At 36.6% G+C, this 23,064-nt stretch overlaps 1 protein-coding gene across 4 annotated transcripts in view; it reads left to right on the forward strand.

Annotated features, from left to right (window-relative positions):
- The window catches only part of SPATA16 (spermatogenesis associated 16), a 241,745-nt gene that overhangs the window by 25,050 nt on the left and 193,631 nt on the right, over positions 1 to 23,064 (forward strand). The window lies entirely within an intron of this gene.

The raw sequence follows: 23,064 nt of genomic DNA on the forward strand, positions 1-23,064 counted from the left end.
GGGAAAAATTGTTCCGTCTTATGACTCACTGAACCTATAAAAGGACCGAAGTGTGTCGCTAAAAGTCCTACTAGCCTGACAATATTGGCATATTTCATTAATTACAAAAAAAATGTTAATGCATTCTATATGTGCTTGTGGCCACTGGAGATATAAAAAAATGAGCTAGAACATGTTTCTTTCTCTCTAACAGTCTGGTGAGGGTGACAAACCAGTAAACCAGTTAAAAAGAGATAGGATAAAGGGGCAATGGATCTACCATAAGACAGGAGGCATGAGCAGAAGTTAGTATGACATGTTTGTGATAGAGATTTAAAGAGTCAAGTATTATTTACACTGTTATTTGCAGGTTAAAATGACTACATTTACAATGAATTATTAATGGATAATACCAGACAATGGTTCCCCTAAATATTTAAAAAGAAACTTTAAGCACAGAAAAGGAGGCCCAAAGAGATATGAAATGATGAGGTAGTGTAAAAATAGACGCATCTATAAATATTTCTGTCTTCACAAAGGGTCATCTACACAAAGAAGGGAAGAATAATGCATTACGTAAACTTGTGCACTATAGAAAAAGTGCCCCCAAATTAAGTTATCCACAAATCACTGAGAGTCCTATGCTGTACTTTTGAGCTAAACACCAGAGCTTCTGGCTGAGGAAAGGATCCTGAAGAAAGGCTCAAGAAGAACCCTGAGATCTTCCACTTAGGGCCATTTTCAGCAAAAATTGTTTTTTGAGGGTGGGGGAAGCAGAGTTAAAGGTAAAATTTTGAAGATGAAGAAAAATAATCATGTTGGAAATGAAAAAAAGCATAAAATAAGAAAGGATATAAACTTCAAATTAAGTCTAGATAGAAGCAAAAGGTATTTGCCCTAACTGGAAGAAAATATCTGGTTTTTCCATAACCCAATCAATGTTCAAAATTATAAAATTTGAATCGGGTTTTAATGACCCCAAGATATAATTGTTCTAGAAAATGCTTTTGTTCTGACTCTCTCTTATGCACAATCTCTCTCTGTCTCTCTCTCTCTGTCTGTCTCTTTCCCTGTCTGCCTCCCTCTCTCCCCCCACCTCTCTCCACCCCCCTCCCCACAAAGGTTTTTAGGAAAGTGTTGGATGCTGACACTAATTACTGGTAATTAACAAAGGTAATTATTTTGAGACCAAAACTTAGCTTAGACATCTGGCCTAGCTTTTGTCTAATTATCTTGGGAGTTAACTTTGAAATTTTACCTAGAATGTCTCTTAATAAACCAAAACTTCTGGGAATAGAAAAGATTTTTAACCTCGTTAATCCTTTCTTCTCCTAAATTTAACTTCTTCAAAACTGACTGTTCTTAGGTATTATTTAATGCATCTCTTCCTTTTCATTATGTCCTAACATGGCTTTGAGTAGGGCAAGATGGATGACAGAGACCAAGACTTAAAGATAAGGATCACACCTGAAAGATATATGTACCAGCAAATATTTGAGTGTACATCAGCTAGGATTAGGTTTGTCTCTAAGTGATAGAAAACCCTAAACAACAGTGTCTAAAGCAAGAGGGTTTATTTTTATTTTTTCACATAAATGTGCATAGTCAAACGCTGGTATGGTATGATCATTAGAGTACCACATTCTGTTTTGTTCCTCTAGATGTGCTTTGACCTCATGGTCTAAAATGGCAGCTCCTGTTGGTGACATCATATGCATCTAGCCAGCCAGAAGGGAGATAAAGGAAGGAGAGAGATACACCGTGTCCCTATACACCAGGTCCCCATGAGCACAATTCACAGAAGTTGCACACACCATTTCCATTTTTTCCCCCATTGATTCAAATTTAGTCATGTGGCCACACAAACCTACAAGGGAGGCTGAAAAATCTGGTCTTTATTCTGTATGGCACTAACATTCAGGGGTTCTGTTACGGAGGAAGAAGAGAATGGGAAGGCAACTTTCCCATCTAGTGCTAAATCTTGGGAGGCATTTTGAGGCATACAGAATGCTTGCCAAATGGGTGATACAAAGTCAACTGTAGGAGTATACAGAAGGCTGGTTGTGGTTAAAGACTGAACCACAGAAAAGAAACAAAAATAAAAAATGGGGAAAGGTTCTGGAGATTTGTGAATATTTATTGACATGATAATTCTCAAGGCCTCTAATAACCCCATTAGGAATATTCTATTTATGTTAGTTTCCTTATACTCTTGCAAAGTATTAGCTCCTTTTGTTTTCATAACATGGTCACCCACTAGATAGATAAATTTTCTGGTAATGTTTTAGAATGATTAAGATAAAATGGTAAACAGTGATTCAGAAGACAATAATTTAGCTTCCAAAAAGCAGTCAACTTTAATCTTTTAGGATTGCAGAACACAGAAAGCATTTATTTAAATGTGATTGATGAAATAATTTATTTTTATGCTTTATTTTCACTATATAAAGTTGAACCAGTTATGTAGGTGAGATTAGTGCTTAGCTCTGTGACCAACTCATTCATATTTGTTAAGTTTTATTAAGATCAGTCATTATTTGCTCTTGTGTTTATATTCACATCAGAAGACATACTAATAGGGCAAAAGGTAGAAGCTGAAGATAAAAACACATTCATATTAAATCACATTTGTATGCCTAGATCCTATTCCCTGTAATTTTTAAAGGACAACTATTAATTTTTTGGGTTTTTTTGTAAGTAATCAAAGACTTGATGATAAAGAGCACAGGAAATCATTTTGATAAAACACAAATCTTTGCTTTGTAGGCAGATTACTTAGAGGGTAAAGGAGGAAGACCTTTCACAATCTTTCATGAGGGCAGACCAATAGTCCAAGAAAACTTTGTCCTTCTGGCAGATGAAAGAGTATTAAGTTCTAGTTTTTCTTAAGGATAAGTACATTAATCATATCAAAGCTTATTTGAAAAAAACCTTACAATAACTTTATTTAATTTTATCCAGCTTGATCACGCATAAAATTATTTTCCCAAGTTTCCTTCTTTGTACTTCTTCTACAACTTTTTTAGATTTAGATTTTTCCCATTTTTTTTCTCTTTTCTACCTCTCTTTAGGATAAAATTCCCCTTTTTCCTCAACAAAATCCATCTCCATTCTTTGTGCCTTCTTTTACTTTACACATCTTACTTTACTTGCATACAGGATATTTCCCATATTATTTCTAGTAGTTTTAATTATATATTAGAATTTTTCATTCTTTTTATAACTTTAATTTTTAGTAAAAACCAAGTAAACAATTGTGAGAAATAAGCCCACCAACCCAATCAAAAGAGGGATGCAGAGACTTGGAGCATGTGAAGCAAGGCTTTAATCAACATTCTTGCAAGAGTGGGTGTCTGATGGACAGGCACACACTGGGCAGTTTCAGCAGGCAATTTATCTCCTAGCATGCATGCAAGTCCCTACCCTGATTCCTCATTGGCTGAGTACTGCAGAGGTTACGGCCTTACCTGGAAGTTGCCTATGCCCATGTAAGGCAAAAAGTGCATTCCTTGAGGTGTCACAGAGACTTCTGTTCTTTGGTGCATGCACACTGCAAAGCTCCCGGAATGGAGAGGGGCAGAAGAACCAGGAAGTGAAGTGTCTAAGGGTTTGGGACTCCATTGTTAGGGGGGGGTGGGGTTGTTGTTCATAAATATTTCCAATAGGTTATAAACCTATAAACTGTTAATCTAGTTAACCTGTTAACTAGACAGCACAGCTTTTATTTGATATTTCTGAAAATGAATCATCTCACTTCTCACATAATTGTGAACTATTACATTGACATTCTTCAGATTGGCAAATTTACATTTTATGATTCTTAGAGACATATGCTTCCTAAGAGTACAATTTTTTCAATGTGACATAAAATATGTTTACTGAGAGATCCAAATATCTTCAGTTCCTTTGTAAAAAAGGAAACCAAGAGAGGATAAACCTATGTTCAGTAATTAATGTTTCTGTTTTATCTTCTTTGGAAATGATCTGGATATTTAATGAATTTAACTTACCTCATCATTGAACTTAGCAAAACTTTCAGGTTTCAGGTTACTACAAAGATTTGGGGAAACTATTTGAAAAGTTTACCTAAAAACTTTTTATCCTACTTACGTGTATTCTAATTTACTCGTTCTTAACAATTATGTTTAGATTACCCACAAAAACTTTCTGAGACATTAGACAAAGTAAGTCATCCTGAGTTATTCTTTTGACCAACAAATTTCAATAGAGGTAACAAGAACTTATTTGATGAGTAAACCCAGGCGGAATAAAAGTTTTATATTTAATGCTGATAACTCTAAAGACACGCCTTAAACTAGTTTTTATTTACTAAAGATTAATCCTAGATCATGTGAAATTAAAAATCATTTGGATTAATTTTTGTATTTCTGAGAGTTTTAGAACACACAATCTTTATAAGCACTTGCCTTCAAACCAACTAAATAGAGCTTTTACAAATTGATTTTGGCAATACCATCCAGGAGTAGAAAAATATCACATATCTATACACATATGTAGACACATACAAACATACAGACACAAACAGAGATGTTGCAGTTTCATTTAAAAATTTTAGCCATAAAACAGGCACAATGATGTAAAATTCATTAGTTATAAAAGAACATTTGGAATAAATTAAGTTTATCTGCTCAGATGACTAAAACTTCTTCTACTGGTATTTGTGGAGAAGACACTTAGGATTCGTATTTGCCCTTGACGAGTAAACTCACAGAAGCTGTGGAGAAGCTTTTTTCTTTTGAAAAAAAGAAAGAAACTCTTCCCCTCCCCCTTATTTTTTTTCCTTCATTAAAAGTTACCTCCCTCAAGTTTCTACTTTAAGGAGATGGCCTAGATAAGAGTTTATATCTCAAAGGCACAGAGAAAAATGTAAGTTCCTCCAAGAAGGACTTTGGTTTCCTCACAGAGAAAAATGTAAGTTCCTCCAAGAAGGACTTTGGTTTCCTAAGGCCAATATTTACAAGTCTATTGAGATAAATAGGGGAGATTTTAGGATTGGTTAAAAAGGGATAGATGAACCCTGAGCTGCCTCTAGAGCTGCATTTTTATTTTTGCAAAGATATGTAAGATAAGGACAGTTGTTCTCAATCCCTCAAAGAATTGGCTCACAGCCTAAATGACACCAAGAGTTGATCCACCAATGTAAGTATATTATCTTTTTTAGTAAATTCTTTTTCAAAGCTCTCTTTTTTTCTATCTCACTGGGTATATAGCTTGAGGGAGGAGGCCTTAAAAAAAATTTCTTATCAGGCTCTGCAACTGGGCCAATTTTTTACCATGAAGCTACTTTGTAGCTGTTAGCCAAGACAAATAGTAAATATTTCTGACAGGACTGAGCAACCCCTTGGCCTTAAGAGGTGTCCTCAGAGAAGGTGCAAAAGATATTTTTATTTCCTCTCTCTACCCAGTACTACAGATAGAGAGCTGGGAAAGCTGAATCTAGTAAGAATTCTCACCCTTTGCTGGCTTCTGCCTGCCAGTTTTTCCAGGATCCCATCTGCAGATTCTGACTGAGGTTTAAAATGGAGAGTGTAGCTCTGATATTTACTAGGATTTGGCAAGGCTTTCATTAAATTTATTTTTAGTTTCCTTTAGCTGTTTAACGGAATAACGTAGCAGTTTACCAGAAGATCAGTGAGTCCCATTAATTTGGGGAGGAGCCCTACTTTGAAGGTAGATATGGGAGCATTTGAGTTGCTATTAAAGAATTTGGATAGGGCCTTTGAGGACAACCTCTTTTCCAGCATCTGGGTAATTACAACCAAGATATCAATTTCTGGGTCTGATAGATCCTTAGGAGGGTATAATGGGGGAGGCCTAAGTGTTATTTGAGATATCTTTTGTATCTTTAATTTTTCATTAGCCTTTTGCAACAAAACTTTCAATGACTTACTTTGGAGTCTTGAAGCCTCTACATAACAGTTAAGATAGGTATCCTATTCTGTTTATTTGATTTGGGAGGCCTGACTTTTAAGAGTACTTCTTAAACAATCATATCGAAATAAGACCATAATGGCCATTGTAATTCTAGGTTGTTTTTAGTAAGACTGCAATTTTTCTAGATGTTTATAGCTGATGGGACCATAGTTCTTAGACATAAGAACTGGCATAACAGAAGATGGCGCACTTAACTTTTTGGAATATAAGGATACAATTTTTATCATTCATTCATTCATTCATTCATTCATTTTACTTAGCCTTTGGGTCTGTCAGAGCCAAATTAATACCTGAAAAGGATGTGCCACTAGGTTAAGAACCGTGTGATGTTTTATAGCGTGCCTCATTGCACGCAAATGTTCTTGAGCTTGACAGATGACCCTAGTGTCAGTCTAACCCATTCTGGATAACCAACATGGGAGTCTGAGTTACATAATGAGTGCTCTAACAGCCTTAAGTGCTTGACTCTTGCCCACCAATTTGTGGCTTTTTTGTTTTCTGAGATTCCCATTAGCAGTTAGCCTTTACCTCATGTGCACGTTAACATAGTGGCAATAACTAACAAACTGGGGACTGGGGAAATGATCGAACCTGCAGACTTCAACAAATGGGGACTATGGACTAGGGGTTCCACATGAATGGGGAACTGCAAACTGCCACTAACAGTTCCCACGTGGATCTTGAGATAAGATCAAGGGCTGGGGAGTTAGATGTTACTACAGAGTGACCAAGAGAAGACTCTGCATGCACTAACAGCAATTCCCACCATGGAACCTGAGAATAGTGAGAGGATTGGGCCAACAGACCCAAAGAACAGGGGCTGTGGACTGATTCCAAATAAATGGAGTACTGCAGCTGCCACCAGCAGTTCCTAACGTGAAATCTGAGGCAGGATTCCAAACAAATGGGAAACTACAGACTAAACCGTCAGCAGTTTCCAACATGGAATCTGGAGACAGAAACAAGGGCTGGGGTTTTTTACTCAAAGCAGACTGAAAAGCCAATTAGATCTGGAGAGCTCAGAACCAACAAGAACTTACCCATGGCCCTCAGAAATAGTGAGAAAGACATTGGACTCAAAAAATGCTTGCAGGGTATCAATCCAGTGTTTCTCATTGTCCCAGAAGCTGTTGGAAGTCTTCCTTAATCTTGCTGCTGCCACCAAATCCGTTAAAACAAAAATTCAAGTGAGTAAATTTAAAGATCTAATTGTCTTTATTCAACCGTTCATGAATCTGGCACCATGCTCTCTAGCAATAGAAAGGAACTCTGAAGGGTTGTATAAAATGGAAGATTAAAAAAAATTAATATTTTATTTTATTTTAAGAGAGAGAGAGCAAGCAGGAGAGAGGGAGAGAGGGGGGGGGGGAGATACAGAATCTAAAGCAGGCTCCAGGCTCTGAGCTGTTAGCACAGAGCCCCATGCAGGGCTAGAACTCACAAACTGCAAGATCATGACTTGAGTCTCAGTCAGACACTTAACCAACTGAGCCACACAGGTGCCCCTAAAATGGAAGATTTTAAAAGGCATAAAAGGGACAGGAAACAGAAATTATTAATAAAGAATGCATTGTTTCGGTCAAGGTTGCCTTTAGGCAATAGAAAGGTTCATCGAGTGGATTGTCCAAATAGTGCTGACCAGCTAATTCCATGTTGACTGGTTAAAGGTTATATTCCTGGAAAACTGAACCTGCAATTTATTAGGTTAGGTATTAAGTCTATTTGCTGACATGGAGCTTAGCACAACTGATTCCATTTGGAGCTTGTTACCTCTTTTTTTTTAAACAGATGTTAAACTGTTAAAACTTGCTCAAGGGACAATAGCCAGAAGTGGTAGAATGGGAAGCTGAACCAGGGTGCTCTGGTTCCCCAATTAACCACTGTACCTTTGCTACTGTAAGTGTGAGTTTGTTGGAAATACAGAATTTTGGATTGCATCAGACCTGCAGAATCAGGATCCCAAGTGATCTTTGCACACACTGGAGTTTGAGGAACATTGCACTCTGGTATGTCCACATTAACAGATTTGTTTGGTTCTTAACTTAAAATGCTCTATGCCCTCACTAATTTCGTAAGAAAGAATTTCCTTTTAAGCAGTTTTTTCTATAATAGTGAGCTAGAAAATTTGGATTCCAGGTTGAGTTGGATTTCAAGGACCTGTAAAATTTTTTCAAAAACTGAAAAAGTTAGTGGTGGAAAAGAGAACATTACAAAAGTGACAATCTATTATCATCATTATTTTATAAAAATATGGAACAGTTTAATGCCAAAGAGATAGAAAATAGAAAGGGCACACTCTCAGAATGAAGGATATTTTAAAAATAAGTTAAATGTTAATTTTATGAAAAGTTGACTAAATTGTATTTTTTATTTCCCCTTGGGTCAATAAAGCATTGGTCTGAGAACCAGCTTTTGGGAATCAGTGTTCTAGAACACATTCCCTTTATGGTAAATGGTAGGTATCCTGGATGATTGAACCTGCACCAGGGCCTTCTTATGCGATTACTTCCAGGGTAATGGAATTTGGTATGAGGCAGGTCCATTTTGGAGCCCATCCAAGGGGGTTTATTTAATGAAGTAGCAAAGATATCTCATTATAGGGCAGCCTCACCTATAATTGCTCTGCTGAGAATAATTCTGCTGCAAATCTCTAGGGCATGAAAATGTGGACATCCCAGAAAGCTTAATTTAAATCGATTCTAACACATAGTTCTTAGTGCAATATAATCAAGAAATGGAGAGTTCACCAAATTCTGAGTGCTTGTGCTATCTTTTTAAAGATATGTGGATTTGCATATGGATCCAGTTTGCATTTCTTAACTCCTACTGGGATCCAGACCCTTTTATTCAGAAAAGCATCACAATAACCCTTAAAGACATATTATCAACTTCATTTTACATATAAAGAAACTGACACTCTAAAAAGTTAGGAGGAAAAAAAAAACTTAAAATGCCACAGCTAGTTTCTGGCAAGGCTGAGATTGAATTTAGGTGCCCTGATTTCATGTCTGGAATTCTTTACACTATTGCTTTTCACTTTAGAGTATATAAAAATTGTATAGGAATATTATAAAAAATGCAGATTCTTACACATTCCCACATATGGTGGGACACAAGATGCCTTATTTCAAATAAGCTCCCAAACTGCTGGTCTAGGGACCCCTCTAAGTAGCAAGGATTTATGCCCCACAACATTCACAAGTGCCTGCCACTGTTCCTCTAGCAAGTTAGTGGCATGCACTTCTGTATATCTAGCTGGCATAGCCATTGGTGGCCATGTGGGTCCAGAGCTGTGATGGACAGAACACTGAATTTGGAGTCAGATTATCTGTGATGCTGTCTCTGGTTTGTAATTACTGTGTGACTTTGAGTAACATCCTTAACTCCTTAGAATGCTGTTTAGTAGGAATGATAACAACTAATGCCCAGCTACAAAGTGCTATCATGTCGGATTGCTTGTTGAAAATGTGATGAACTCGAAATTCATGTACAAGTTGTCTTTGTACTTCTCAAGTACCTCATTTCCCTGAACAGTATGTGTATGTAACTTAAAACTTTAGTACCCCAAAGGATTCTTTCTATTTTAGTTTTTCTCATCATTGTTTTAATGCATATACTCTTTTCCCTTTAACATTAAAAATTTACAGTCTTCTTTTAAGAATATTTGAAATTCAATCAAAGCTAGGTGCCAAAATAGTGTATGTTTTCTACTCTGTTCCACATTTTAGAACCAGTGATCTAAATCAAACATGATTTTGAACTATTTAACTGCATTCTGCAAAAATATAAGCTTTCACTTAAATGCACAAATTGTTATGCTGGAAATATTTCATTTTTCTTAGGAATAAATTGACTTGAAATTTTATATTCAGGATTAAACATTTCAGTTTTTTAACTTGATTGTTGCCATCTTTGTTCTATTCAGGAACACCATAACTAATAAGATATTTTTTATATGCTTACAATTTACATAGCAGGAAAACACAAAATAAATGCTCTTAACCTCAAAAATAAAAGAATAAAATTAGATATATACCTATAGTGAAACACTAGTTAAATAAGACATATCTCTAGAAAAGCAGGATTTGCCATTATAAGAAAATAATACCACTAACATTTAATAGCTATTTCAGTCTATCATAGTCCTAGGTGCAGGGGATACAAATGCAAGTTAAAGTTCCTGCCCTCAAGAAGACAGAATAGGGACTTGCTGCCTACCTTACAAGACTTCATTTGCATTTTCAGATTATGTATTTTTTTATTTTTAATTTAGTGTGTTATTGTTTATATCTTAAGATATTTTTTTTTGAAATGTGTCTTTGAAGTGGACATTTAGAAGGACTTCCTACATATTTCAGTATAATTTAATTAACTTCAGTGGTCATCAGTCCCACCCTAGGGGAATCAGAAAGATTAAAAGATTTAAGCTACAAAGGGAGGTTGATGATTGGTTAAAGGAGCACAATGTATTTCAGACTGAGTATTATTAAAATATATGAAAGTGGGGAAAATGTCTAAGGTCATTCCTCAATTCAATGAACCCCTGTTACTATCAAGCCTTTTGATGTGGATGGCTCTGCATACCTGAGTCATGTGACTCCTGCTGAGCCCGCCTTTCCTTTACCACATAACAGCAGCCATGGACACAGCAAGGAGAGGAGCAACCATTCTCACCTGCACACCGCACTCATAACTTGTGGGGAGAATCAAAAGGAGAGGAAGAGTGAGAAAAGGGACCAGTGAGGTTCACAGGGCAGGCATTTGCTATCTCAGAGAGAACTGAGTTTTTCCATAGTGGTAGAACATGGCGGGAGGGATGAGAAGGAGCATGTTCAATAAAGAAGACTATACTATCATTTATATCACTTTACAAATGAAAGAGGAATCACATCCCATATAAAAATATTATGAACCTTGTAGATTCTTGACATAAGTACAACTTTATTAGGGAAGCTATTAAATACATATAGATAGATAGATAGATAGATAGATAGATAGATAGATAGATGCTTAACCCCACCTTCAGAGAGTCTGATAGAATTGTGGGGTTCAGATAATGACCATGCCTGGGACATTGGTATTTTTAAGTTCACAAGTGATTTTATTGAGCAAATAATAGCTGAGAACTACTGAGAACTTTCTTCCCCTTTAAAATCACCTACAATAGGAGTTAACCCGTGTGTGTGTGTGTGTGTGTGTGTGTGTGTGTGTGTGTGTGTGTGTCTGTGTGTGTGTGTGTTTTAAGGAAATTAAGAGAGGTACTTTCTAAACATTTGAAAGCTGTTAAAAAGCATCAAGAAACTTTTAAATATCATTGTCATGAAAATTTATTCCTTAGAAATCTACACTTAAATAATCTTCTATTTACTTAAAAAGCAAATTCACTTCATGAACATTTTCCTGTTAATACTAAGAAATACATTGATACTAAACTCCAGTCAGTGGTTAGTTAGTTTGCGTCTCTGAAATACTAAATTTATCCCCTCAGTGATGACCTCATGAAAAGCAATTTATTAATCCATGAGAAGCTGAGGGAGATCTTTCCAGGAACAGGATCATTTCCATAGTTTACAAGTGTTTGTTTTGGATTTGAATCAAATGATAGTAAATGTCAATGTAGTTTTTAAATATAGTTAACATTGTTTACATTGTGTGACTCAAAACCCAACCAACTCAATCACAGAAATTTTATACAAACTAAATTGTGTTTCAATTGGATGATTCCATGTTGAGGTTTATACACACACACAAAGATGATTCTTATCCAAATATTAGATAATGTTGCCTAACATTTTTCCCACTACCCAACTTTCCAAATTTATTGCAAGGCTTCCAAAGCCAAATAAAGTTAAAAACGGCAATCCTCTGTCTTTTTTCTCCATGCCTTTCCAGCCATCATACACAATACGTTGTGATGTTCACACGGATCCTGCAGGTGCCCAGTAGATGAGATCCACTTGAATTTGTTCACAGAAATGTATTGTAGAGTAAGTTTGTAGCTACTCTTTTGATTCAGATTATGTAAAAGAAGGGCAGGGGAAAATTTTTATTTCAACATCTACTTATTTGCTTAACTCCTCTGTTGCCTTATTTGACATTCAAGAAAATAGGGAAGACTTTGTTTCCACCTGGGAGATGATCCTGTTCCTAACAGAGAATAGGATATATAGTTAGGCAGGAGGTAATAAAAAAAGGAAAATAGTTTTTTTGTACTGTCTCAGTGTGGTTTCCTTATTTTGTACCTAGAACATTGGATTCATACATTCCTGAATGCCACTGCCAAAGTATATTTTATTTCCAGAAATAAACAATTTCTGGAGTACTTGTTTTGGTCGATGATGATGATGATGATGATGATGATGATGATGATACCAATCTATGAATAAGAAATTATTGACTTTGTGGGGTAATTTATACCAAGAAATCAAACACAAATTATTAGGTGATCACTTTCTCACTACCTCTTATTGTAGACTTTTAGTTGTCACAAACCAAGTATTGCTTTTAGAGGAAAGCAGCTAGGCAGATGAGGATATGAAGGAACCAGAAAGAGAAAACTCCAGGGTAGGTAAAACAGGAAGAAGTTGAGGGCTGCCAGGGTAGAAACTGCAGGGCAGAATGGGGAGAGATGAAGCTAGAAGAGCTGATAGCTTGCCAGGGGGCCATGCATGCCTTATCAAGATATTGGACATTATCCAGCAGATGACAGGAGGCCTTCCAAAAGGATTAATATAGAGAATGATGGAGTCAGATTTTTGTTCTTGCTATATCAGTCTAATGTATATAGAGAGCAAAAATAGTGCTTAATCTCTGGGTTATAATCTAGTACTGGGTTGTGAAATTAATTTAATGATTTGTGACCAGCATTGTGTTTGATAGAAACAGAATGAAATGGAACGGAATGGGAATATAGTATAATAGGAACTATTAGAGTTCATAGAGTATTGGAAGGTAAGTCTTTATGTTGTGAAATTTTGGTTTCTGTTATATATCTAGGTATATCTATACCTATAAATAAAAATATAGATAGGAAGAAGAGAGAAAAAAGAAATAAATTGTGTGTGCTCTCTAGCTGTATGTGTTGGAGGGAAGGAGGGAGGGAAGGTGTCCTGGGTGTGATGTAACATACACTTCTTACCATGGAATTTGGTCAAAAATAATTGAAAACCACTGGTTTAGAGGAAGACTTGAGAGGGAAAAGACTGGAGGCTATTTGGAGGCTATACCTGCAATAATTTAGGTGAGAAAAGTAAAAGTCAGAATTGGATGAGCAATAGTAAGTACAAAGAAGAGAAACCAAAGTAGAGGGAGGGAGGGAGGGAGGGAGGGAGGAAGGAAGGAAGGAAGGAAGGAAGGAAGGAAGGAAGGAAGGAAGGATAATTTTTACCCATTGCTGGCAGGTGAGAAACAAGCATTTTCTAAGGATCAAAGTGCCACCAACTCAGGAACATGAGCACATTTAAGGGTAAATGAATGAATGAAATTTTGGACATGTTTTGTTTAAGCCAAGTGGCAAAGCAGCACACTTGTTAGATAGAGGCATGTAGAAAGCATAGAGGAGAGTTTATAACCAAAGATAGACACTGAGGAATCATCCATACCTGATACTCCCTGAAGTGTAGAAAGAAAGAAGGATGAGGGGTGCCTGGCTGCCTCAGTCAGTAGAGCATGCTGACTCTTGGTCTCAGGGCTGTGAGTTCAAGCTCCATGTTAGATTTAAAGTGGGAAGGGAAGGGAAGGGGAGGGGAGGGGAGGGGAGGGGAGGGGAGGGGAGGGGAGATGAAAAAAGAATGTGAGCAATTAAGAAAAAACTATCATATTAAGAAATGATGAGACCAATTAATAGGGAACTCTAAGAAGTAACTCCTCATGGACTGGAGGATTCAAGAAAATAGCTGGTTACAGAGTGTCTAGAGGTAGCATTAAGAGTGAAAAATAATCTGTTTGTTGAAGGTCTAGGGAGAGACAATTTTAATGGTCATCACTGCAACTCAACTTGGAAACCTTGCTTCCTCAAGAATGAGACTGAACACAATTTAGCAAACCTGGGGAAGTAGTTGGGAACCCAAAGGTTAGATTAACCATGTTCACATATCTGCTATTTAGAATGTGGAATAAAATTTAGCAAGCACAATTTATACCTTAAAATTTCACACACTGGAAAAAAATAGTCTTTGCACATTATATGGTTAAATATGTGTTTTAATCTCAATTACCTTTGTTAAAAGAATAAACCATTATCTCAAACTGACAGCTGATTTCATTGTATAGTCAAGTGAAAGCTTGGCTTATTTCAAAACAAAGCAGAAGTGAAGTTGAAAAGAGAAGTGGGCACAGTGTCCAAAACATGAAAACATTTACCTTGATGATGAATCACTAAATTCTACTCCTGAAACTAGTATTATACTATATGTTAACTAACTGGAACTTAATTAAAAACTCAAAACTATAAAAAATTAATTTAAAAAATAAAATAAAAAAACCATTTACCTTGTAAGGAAGAAGAGAAATGGGTTCAAAGAGAATGTAGCGTTATGTAAAGTGATTTTCACTTTAAGAATAAGGACACTGGACCTGATTATATTGGGAAAGCCCACACATAGAGAGAAAGAGAGAATAATAGTAATAAAAAGATGATTGAAAATGTGAGATTTTCCCAAGGAAGTATGAAAGGACAGGGAAGTGGAGACAGATGGAAAGGTTAGATCTGAACATGAGGAAACCCATTTCACTAAGGTGAGAAGGAAAAGTTGTTACAGGTGGAGGTTTGAAATAATTCTTAGCTCAGATTTTTTTAATTGAGTTGGAAGCAGTTGAGGGTTCTGAGACTTGAAACCAAAAATTGCATAGATAACAGAGACAAATTAGAGAAGGGCTATATAGGATTAAGGCAGAGGATTCAGGGCCTCTTCAGGGAAGAGGGCCCATGACTTTATAATGACAACAAACAGCAAAGTTGTATGATATTCTACAATGTGTCTCTGAGAATCCAAAAGTTTTGACGCAGACATGAGGTTTCAATGAGATGGCTTTGAGGGCAGAACCCTTGTGATTAATGATGGGAGAATGGTTGTAGTGGTGGGCTGGGGGTCTGGGCTGAGTAGGAAAGGACAGAAGAGAGCTATCAGATTGAGAGAGTGCACAGTGGTGCAGGGACTGATGGTTCAGGGAAAGGCATGTGAGCACATGAGAGTAAAAGAGCTGAAAGCCTAGGAGGTTTGGTCGAGGAGTAGTACTGGAGTATAAGATTTGAGAAGTTAAGTTCCATGGGATTGTGCTGCTAAATTAGAAGAATTAAGGAGTTGAGGAGTTAAAAATAAATAAATAAGTGAAAAGACCAGCATATTAGATGTCGTCTACAGCTAGATGTCACTCAGGATGATGTAGGGATAGAGGACAAAGAGGAATCATAATCCAGGGGTCAGCTCTTAGTAAATGTGGGGAAATAATCAAGAGTCTGTAGATGACAGAGTTGAAGAGGGTAGAATAACTAAATGACGTGGTGTTCTGAGATACTGAGCTAAGGGGATAGGAAGGACAAAAAAACTTCTATATGACAGAGGCTGCGGGGGGCCTGAGCTCCTTGGAGGGCCTGGCTTAAATTAAAGAATGTGGAAGAATATTCAACCTCTTGATTAAGGGTATGGGATGATTTATTTCCAATGGGAGGGGCCAGGTATATAAGAGTAGGCAGCAGTAGGAGGACAGATTTCAGAGGGGAAACCACAGAGCACAGAGTCTCATTCAAAGAGGGTTGAAACATGCTTAAGGAAACACGTATTAGTTATCCCCCCCTCAATTCTACTGGTCAATAGTCTAGCCTAGGTGAAGGTCAGTACATAATCTACTTGTTCTCAGTCTTCTTGGAAAACTCAGCAAGGCTTAGTCTGAAAGAGAAGAAAAACAGTGTAAGAAAAAATTTTCTTCTTTTTGTTACTTGTACCTGTCCTGTGTCCTTTTTTCCTATGTATGCACAGCACTAATCAAAAAGTAGTAAGGGTTACTAGAATTATGTAAACTACAATGATAAATCGCTCTTATAATAAACCTCTAAAGTTAGTCAGCAGGGTTATTTGTATATTTTGGCATGCTCATTTATATTTATTGGATTTTTTGCTTGTTTTTGATATTTGAAATATTACTGAATAATTGTTTATGACTACTCAGAAGGCAACATATTAATACATGTAGTGGTAAGCACATCTGTTTAATGAAAGAGTCACCCTAATTTACCTTGAGTGTTTAAAAAAATAATTTAAAATATTGACAAATAAGAATTCTCAGTGACTTTATTAACATGTCGTGTGTATTGTGTGTGTGTGTGTGTGTGTGTGTGTGTGTGCGTGCTCTGTGCTTTTAGTATCCTCTATTTGGGATGTGTCCCAGAGCACTGGCTTGGAGATAGGGTGATCGTTATTTGTTGGCATGTTAAGTTTTAAGAACAAGAAGCAAATGTTTTTAAATACCAAGCAGAATGATGAAAAATAAAAATTAATGCAACAATCAATATTCACACTTGCCGATGCCTTCATGAGGTGTGAATGTTGAAAGCTGGTAACTTCAACACCAGTTGGTTCTTTTGTTTTTCTTTTAATCATTTTATAACTTTGAAACTTCACTCAGCAAGAGACTGAAAAAAGATATCCAACGTAGTTTAAAGTAGCTCAGCCCTGATACTAATCTCAAATTAGGAATGAACAGAACTCCCTATCATTTGTATGGGTTATGGGAGCAGCAATCAAGTATCCACTTAAGCAAAAGTAGTAAGTAAAATATTATGCTCTCTAACACCAGGGACATATGTCATCTTCGAGTATAGAAAGCCATCGCTGGCACTAAGGGCTCTGCTCAGCATTTCTGGCTCCAACAGAGAGTTGTCCTCACAGATACTTTAGAATTGAGTTATGGTATACTTCTCTGCACGTTAGTGGCAGGAACACTAAGGGTGCATTCTAAAGCAGGCCCCGACTGCTAAGTGATGGATTTAGGCAGAGTGCTCAGAGGGGGCATCCAGAGAACATGATCTTACATGTGGGAATGTCCATTTAAGGCATCACACAGTTGCTGCTACTGCCTCTTGTTAATTTAGGCTGTCAGAGGAAGAATATGAAAAAATGAAAATGAATGCCAAAAGGTTTAGCTGATGCTAGAGAGAGGTGTAGGTGGTTGTGACAGGTTCTTGACCTCCACTTAAGTACATCCTGATGACAGTAACATGCACAGTAGAATCCTCAGGTCAGTCATCAGCTCACCCACACAGAGCATGACTGTCACAAGTGGGAGGTGTGCTGGGCCACTGAGTGCATTTGTTTTATATATTTTATATTTCTCACTGGTTTTTTTTGGACAGGTAATACATTTATGCAGATAAAAATTAAAGAGGTAGAAAATAGTATGCAGCAAAATGTCTCCTCTCCACTCTTATCATCCAGCCACCCAATTTCCATCTCTATGGGCAACAATTGTTTATCATTTAAGTTAATGAATATAAGAAATGTGCTAATACATAATATTCTTTCTGAACTTGACATCTTTACTTAAAAGTAAAAATAGAGAACTGTTCTATATCAGTGTATACATATTTCCTTCTCTTTGTCATGGCATAATATTCCATTATATTGAAGACATGTATTCCCTATTGATGAACATATGGGTTGTTTCCAGTATGTTCTTCTTAGAAATAGTGCTACAATTAAGAGTGTTTTGCTCTTAGAAATAGTGCTGTAGTTAACAACTTTATATACATGTCATTTTGCATTAATGCAGGCATGTCTGCAGGATATATTCCTTGAATTAGAATCCAAGAGTTTGCACATTTGAAACTTTAATAAACATTGCCAAATAAGACATCTATTGGCTGTGTATGAGACCAATTTTCCTTTATTCTAACTAAACTAGTGTGTTATCAGATTTTTAAATCTTTTCCAAAATAATAGATTTAAAAAATCAGTGTAAGGCAGATTTGCACTTCTTATGTGATGTATGAGTTGAGAATATTTTCCTATGTTTAAGAGCGATTTGCATTTGCTTTTCTGTGTATTTCCACTTCTGGGTTTATATACCTGGGTTTTTGGTGTTTTTCTCAAGGGTGCAATGGTTTTGGGATGCCTGAGTGGCTCAGTCAGCTGACTCTTGATTTCAGCTGAGGTCATGATCCCAGGGTCTCGGGATCAAGCTCTACATGTGCTCCGTGCTGAGCCTGGAGCCTGCTTGGGATTCTCTCTCTCTCTCTCTCTCTCTCTCTCTCTCTCTCTCTCTCTGTCTCTGTCTCCATGCCCCTCTCCCCAGCTTGCAGTCTCTCACTCACTCTCTCAAAAAAAGAAAAAAAAAAGTGCAATGGTTTTAAATTCAAAACAAATTTGAAAAGTTCCTTTTGGGCGAATAAGTTTTCCCTTATATAATTCTGGTAATTCTTTGCAGAGTAGGAGAAAATGATTTTCTTTTAATTTGTGTTGGGTTATAAACTTGCATTAGGACCCAATTACCATCCTTTAGTAGTGCCAACACTGGCCTGAGTGGCCATTTCTTACAGTATGAGGCAAATGTCTCTAAAACGAAGTGCATGCTCATATTTTCAAGAAATGGGATAGTAGTTAAGCAATAACATTTAGAAAAAAATATTCCTAGTCTATAAAAATCAGAAAGCTCTTTATTAGTAGTAAGGTTCTTGTATAAAAACATTATTTCTCTTATATTTGGAGATTATAAAATCTTTGGCAATTTAGGAATTGTTTATTATTTGAGATTGTAACATTTTAGACTTTGATATTGTTTCTAATGAACCAAGTCTAGTGGTGTCATTTCTTGTAGAAAATCCTTAGAGGAAAAATAAATACAGAAGAAGTAATAGCTAGCTAAAGGTAGAACTCACCTGGAATATTTATCTAATAATGTGTTTTACAGGTAACATATGGTAGCATAGTTATATTAATTCTGGGTGACGTTTTTCTTGTTAAATTTTGTTGAAAGTGTTACATTTTAATTAGTGTCTGGTATAAATCATTTATTTCAAATAGGAAAATAATCTGATTCCTCCTATCACATATTTACTCTAGAATAAAAAAATATAAAGACTGTCAATAATGGCTGAGCCAACCATGATACCCAACTTGGAATTCTCTCTGACTGGTGACAGTGACTTAATAGGATGACTGTTTTCCTCTATTACATCAGAAGACTAATGCTGTACTTTGAGTACCAATTGCCTCCTGTAATAATGTTTTTTTAAATATAAAATTCATAGATTATAGATACATTTTTAAAATTCTTTTTTTCATTCTTCATCTCTAAGATGTAAAGAAAAGAAATATTTCTTCACTTCCATACCCAACAACAACAAAAAGGAATATTGTTTTTCTTTTATTGTTGTGAAATTGCCTCCATTTAAATACTTAGAGGTATGGTCTTAACTCTGATTAGCTTTTTGTTTGCGTGTCAGCATTTCTTTTTTTTTTTTTTAATTTTTTTGACGTTTATTTATTTTTGAGAGAGAGAGACAGAGTGTGAGCAGTGGAGGGGTAGAGAGAGAGGGAGACACAGAACCTGAAGCTGGCTCCAGGCTCCAAGCTGTCAGCACAGAGCCCAGGGACGCGGGGCTCGAACTCACAAACTGCAAGATCATGACCTGAGCTAACATCAGACACCCAACCAACTGAGCCACCCAGGCACCCCTGTGTGTCAGCATTTCTTAAGCAGTTGGTGTGTGCCAGCAGTTCATTTACTACACCTCCTTCAGTTCTCACAACCACCCAAAGAAGTAGGACAATCATTAGCCCCATTTTTCAAGTAAAGAAACTAAGGCTGTGGGAAGTCAAGTAACTTCCTTAAGATTAACCTTTTAGTAAATAGCAGAGTTATAGCCTGAACTTCGGTCTCTCTGATTCCAAACATATAGTAAACTGTAACCACTATGCAATACCGCCTGCTTAACAATGGAGTCCTTTTTCAAATTAAAATCTTATATAGAGGCATGATTGACATTCAAAATATTTTATAATCAACATAACCAAATCACTGAACAATCATAAAAAGGGCACATGCTGATTTGAACAGATACCTACAACCCGTGGCTTAACGTGAGCTCAGTTAATTTAGAAAGATAAAATGGGACTGTTCTGAGGCTACTGTGGGGGGACCTGTGACTCACCCCTGTAGCCCGTCCATCACACACTTTTGGAAGAAGCACATTCCATCCTTATTTCTCCTTCAAACCCCCATCTCACAGAGGAGAAAAAAAACTCATAAAGCCTCATACTGTTTGTATAAACCTGTGCTCTAATAGAAGGCTCACATTCCTATTTGTACTCTGTGAATAACTGCAGATTAAGATACAGATTCATTCAAATTCCTTGAAAATGTCTTTTAATTAGACTCAATTCTAATATTTCTAGTATCATTTCATAGGAAGTCTGTCCTTATACATTTTAGCATGCACTTGCTGGGAAATATATGTCTGTCCTTTATGGTCATTTACTGAATGTTCAAATCTATATAATTACAGTTCCCCTTTATCTCAAAATTACTTCCTTTTTAAAACATTACATAGGGATTATATGTCCAAGAGGGAATTTGGCTTTAAACATTTATGATTCACTTATTTAAATAGTTGCCAGGTAAACTGCACAGTGGGAAGATGACCTTGGACGTTACTCTTACTGTGAGAAAATAAGACAAAGCCTAGAGGAAAGAATGTAGGAGAAGCCTTGCAATTGTGAAAACTCCTACATTGGGACTTGAATACCTCAGTGATTGAGCCAGTTGATACTTTAATTTTCCTTTTTTCAGAAGTACTTGTGTTGGCTTACTATACAAAGAAACACAGTTAAAATAAGAGCAAAGGAACAGAAGTCAAAAAGAGAATCAGACAGGGACCTGGCCAAGGGAATTGGATAGGAAAGAAGAAATAGAGTAAATCACGAAAGCCTATTCTGTGCTTCCTGGTCTCCAAACACACAAGTGGTAGTCTGTGCATTATAGAAGCCAAGGTGAAAGAGAAGTGGCATTCATTTGGCTACCTCACATTTACTGATTTCAAATAATGCTAATCATGAGAAGAGGTAGTCTTTTTAATACTGAGCTTTAAAAGAAATTTGTTATGTAAGAATCTATATGAAGAGTATCAGTATCTTTGAGGTCATTGATTTGGAAATATAAATATAATTTTAGGAGCATGCCATATGCAAAAGCAATGGCTGTTTTTTCTCAAATGTATAACTTTTTCATATTTTTATCTTGAGATATTTGCATGGGGAATATAATTTTAATACTTATATTCTCATCATATACATGCTAATCTCTTAGAAATTTTTATTTCCTGATCCAATGTCATTCAACAAACTTTTATTGTGTGCCTGTTCTATGTCAGGCACTGTGTTAAGCTCTGGGGATATAACCCAAAACAGTCATGTCCTTTCCCTTCATAAGGATTCTAGTTCATAAATGAAAAAGCAATGAAACAAAATTCAGTATGCATTCCATTGAAGGAAGAATGAAATACTAGGACAATACATGGCATCTGACAGTACCTGGAGTTGTGGTGCCCAGATTTTTTAATTTCATGTATCAGTACAGATTTTTTAATAGGGATCAACATAGGTTGCCCACATTTTATTACCCAAGAAAACATATTTTAAAAAGAAAAGAAAAAAACAACTAGTGCTTTCTAACAACAGCATTTTATTTCAAGAACATTTTAAATTAAAAATATAGGAAGGATATGGTCTTACAATAAAGGACAAACTTTCACCAAAAAAGACAACAAAGACAATTGTCAATTTTAATTTAGGATACATATAATGTTTTAGCTGCAGAAAAATTATAACAAAACCTGATTTTAATTGTGTTTATAGAAAGTGCTCCAAAAACATAGTGCCATGATAGAATATAACAGGAAGGGGCTACTTCACAAAGAGAGAACAGAGAACTCTTCTTAGAAAAGACAGAACATCTAAACTGAGGCCTAAAGGATGAGCATAAGCCAACAGGCAAAGAGAGAAAAAAACCCAAAACTTTCCATGTCAGAATGTTTAACACTTGCTCCTCTGTATTAGCATTTCTGTGGTTGCTGTAAAAAATTACTGCAATTTTGGAAGCTTAAACAACATTGTTTTTTATCTTAGACTCACTGTACTGAAATCAAGGTGTCCACTGGCCTGCATTCCTTTTGGAGGCTCCAGGGGAGAATCTGTTTCCTTGTACTTTTCAGTTTTTAGAGGCTGTCTTCATTCCTAAGTTCATGGCCCCTTCATCCGTCTTCTTTTTTTTTTTTTTTTTAATTTTTTTTTGTAACGTTTATTTATTTTCAAGACAGAGACAGAGCATGAACGGGGGAGGATCAGAGCGAGAGGGAGACAGAATCCGAAGCAGGCTCCAGGCTTTGAGCTGTCAGCACAGAGCCAGATGCAGGGCTCGAACTCACGGATCGTGAGATCACGACCTGAGCCAAAGTCGGACACTCAGCCGACTGAGCCACCCAGGCGCCCCATCTTCATCCATCTTCGAATCCACCATGTACCATCTTCACATCTCTCCTGCTCTGACATTGACTTGTCTGCCTCCCTCTTGTACATTCAAAAAGCTCTTGTGATTACTTTGAGCCCACCCAAATAATCCAGGATAATCTCCTTAATTTTAAAAGCAGTTTAATTATTGAGGACCTGAATTCCATCCGCAACCTTGGTTTCTCCTTGCTGTGTTACAGAACATGTTTGAAGTTTCCAGGGTGTAGATGTAAATATCTTGGGAAGCCTTTACTCTGCCTACCATTCTCTCTGAGTAAAGGAGAATGTCTTAATCACTTCCTTCTTAACTATGACTTGTCAAGAACTGTGAAGGGTATGAGATATTATTTAACTTGCAAGGTAACTGGACAATCTGCCAGAGCTCATGGGTGGTAGGAAAAGACATGAGACTCCTGGGTCACAAATGAAGGACTTCTTTCCACGGCACCATGAGCATGCTCATATTTGCATCAGCTCCCCTTATCTCCAGGTCCCATGGGGGTGATACAGATGAGGCCCAGTGGATGCTCTACACACCATGGATTGCAGTACAGTAGAGGAACTTCAAGCTTTGGGAGACTGAATAATTTATAATGAACAATAAGAATGCCATCCCTTTTTTTCCCAGAAG

Source organism: Panthera tigris, chromosome C2, assembly GCF_018350195.1.
Source record: "Panthera tigris isolate Pti1 chromosome C2, P.tigris_Pti1_mat1.1, whole genome shotgun sequence".
NCBI lineage: Eukaryota > Metazoa > Chordata > Mammalia > Carnivora > Felidae > Panthera > Panthera tigris.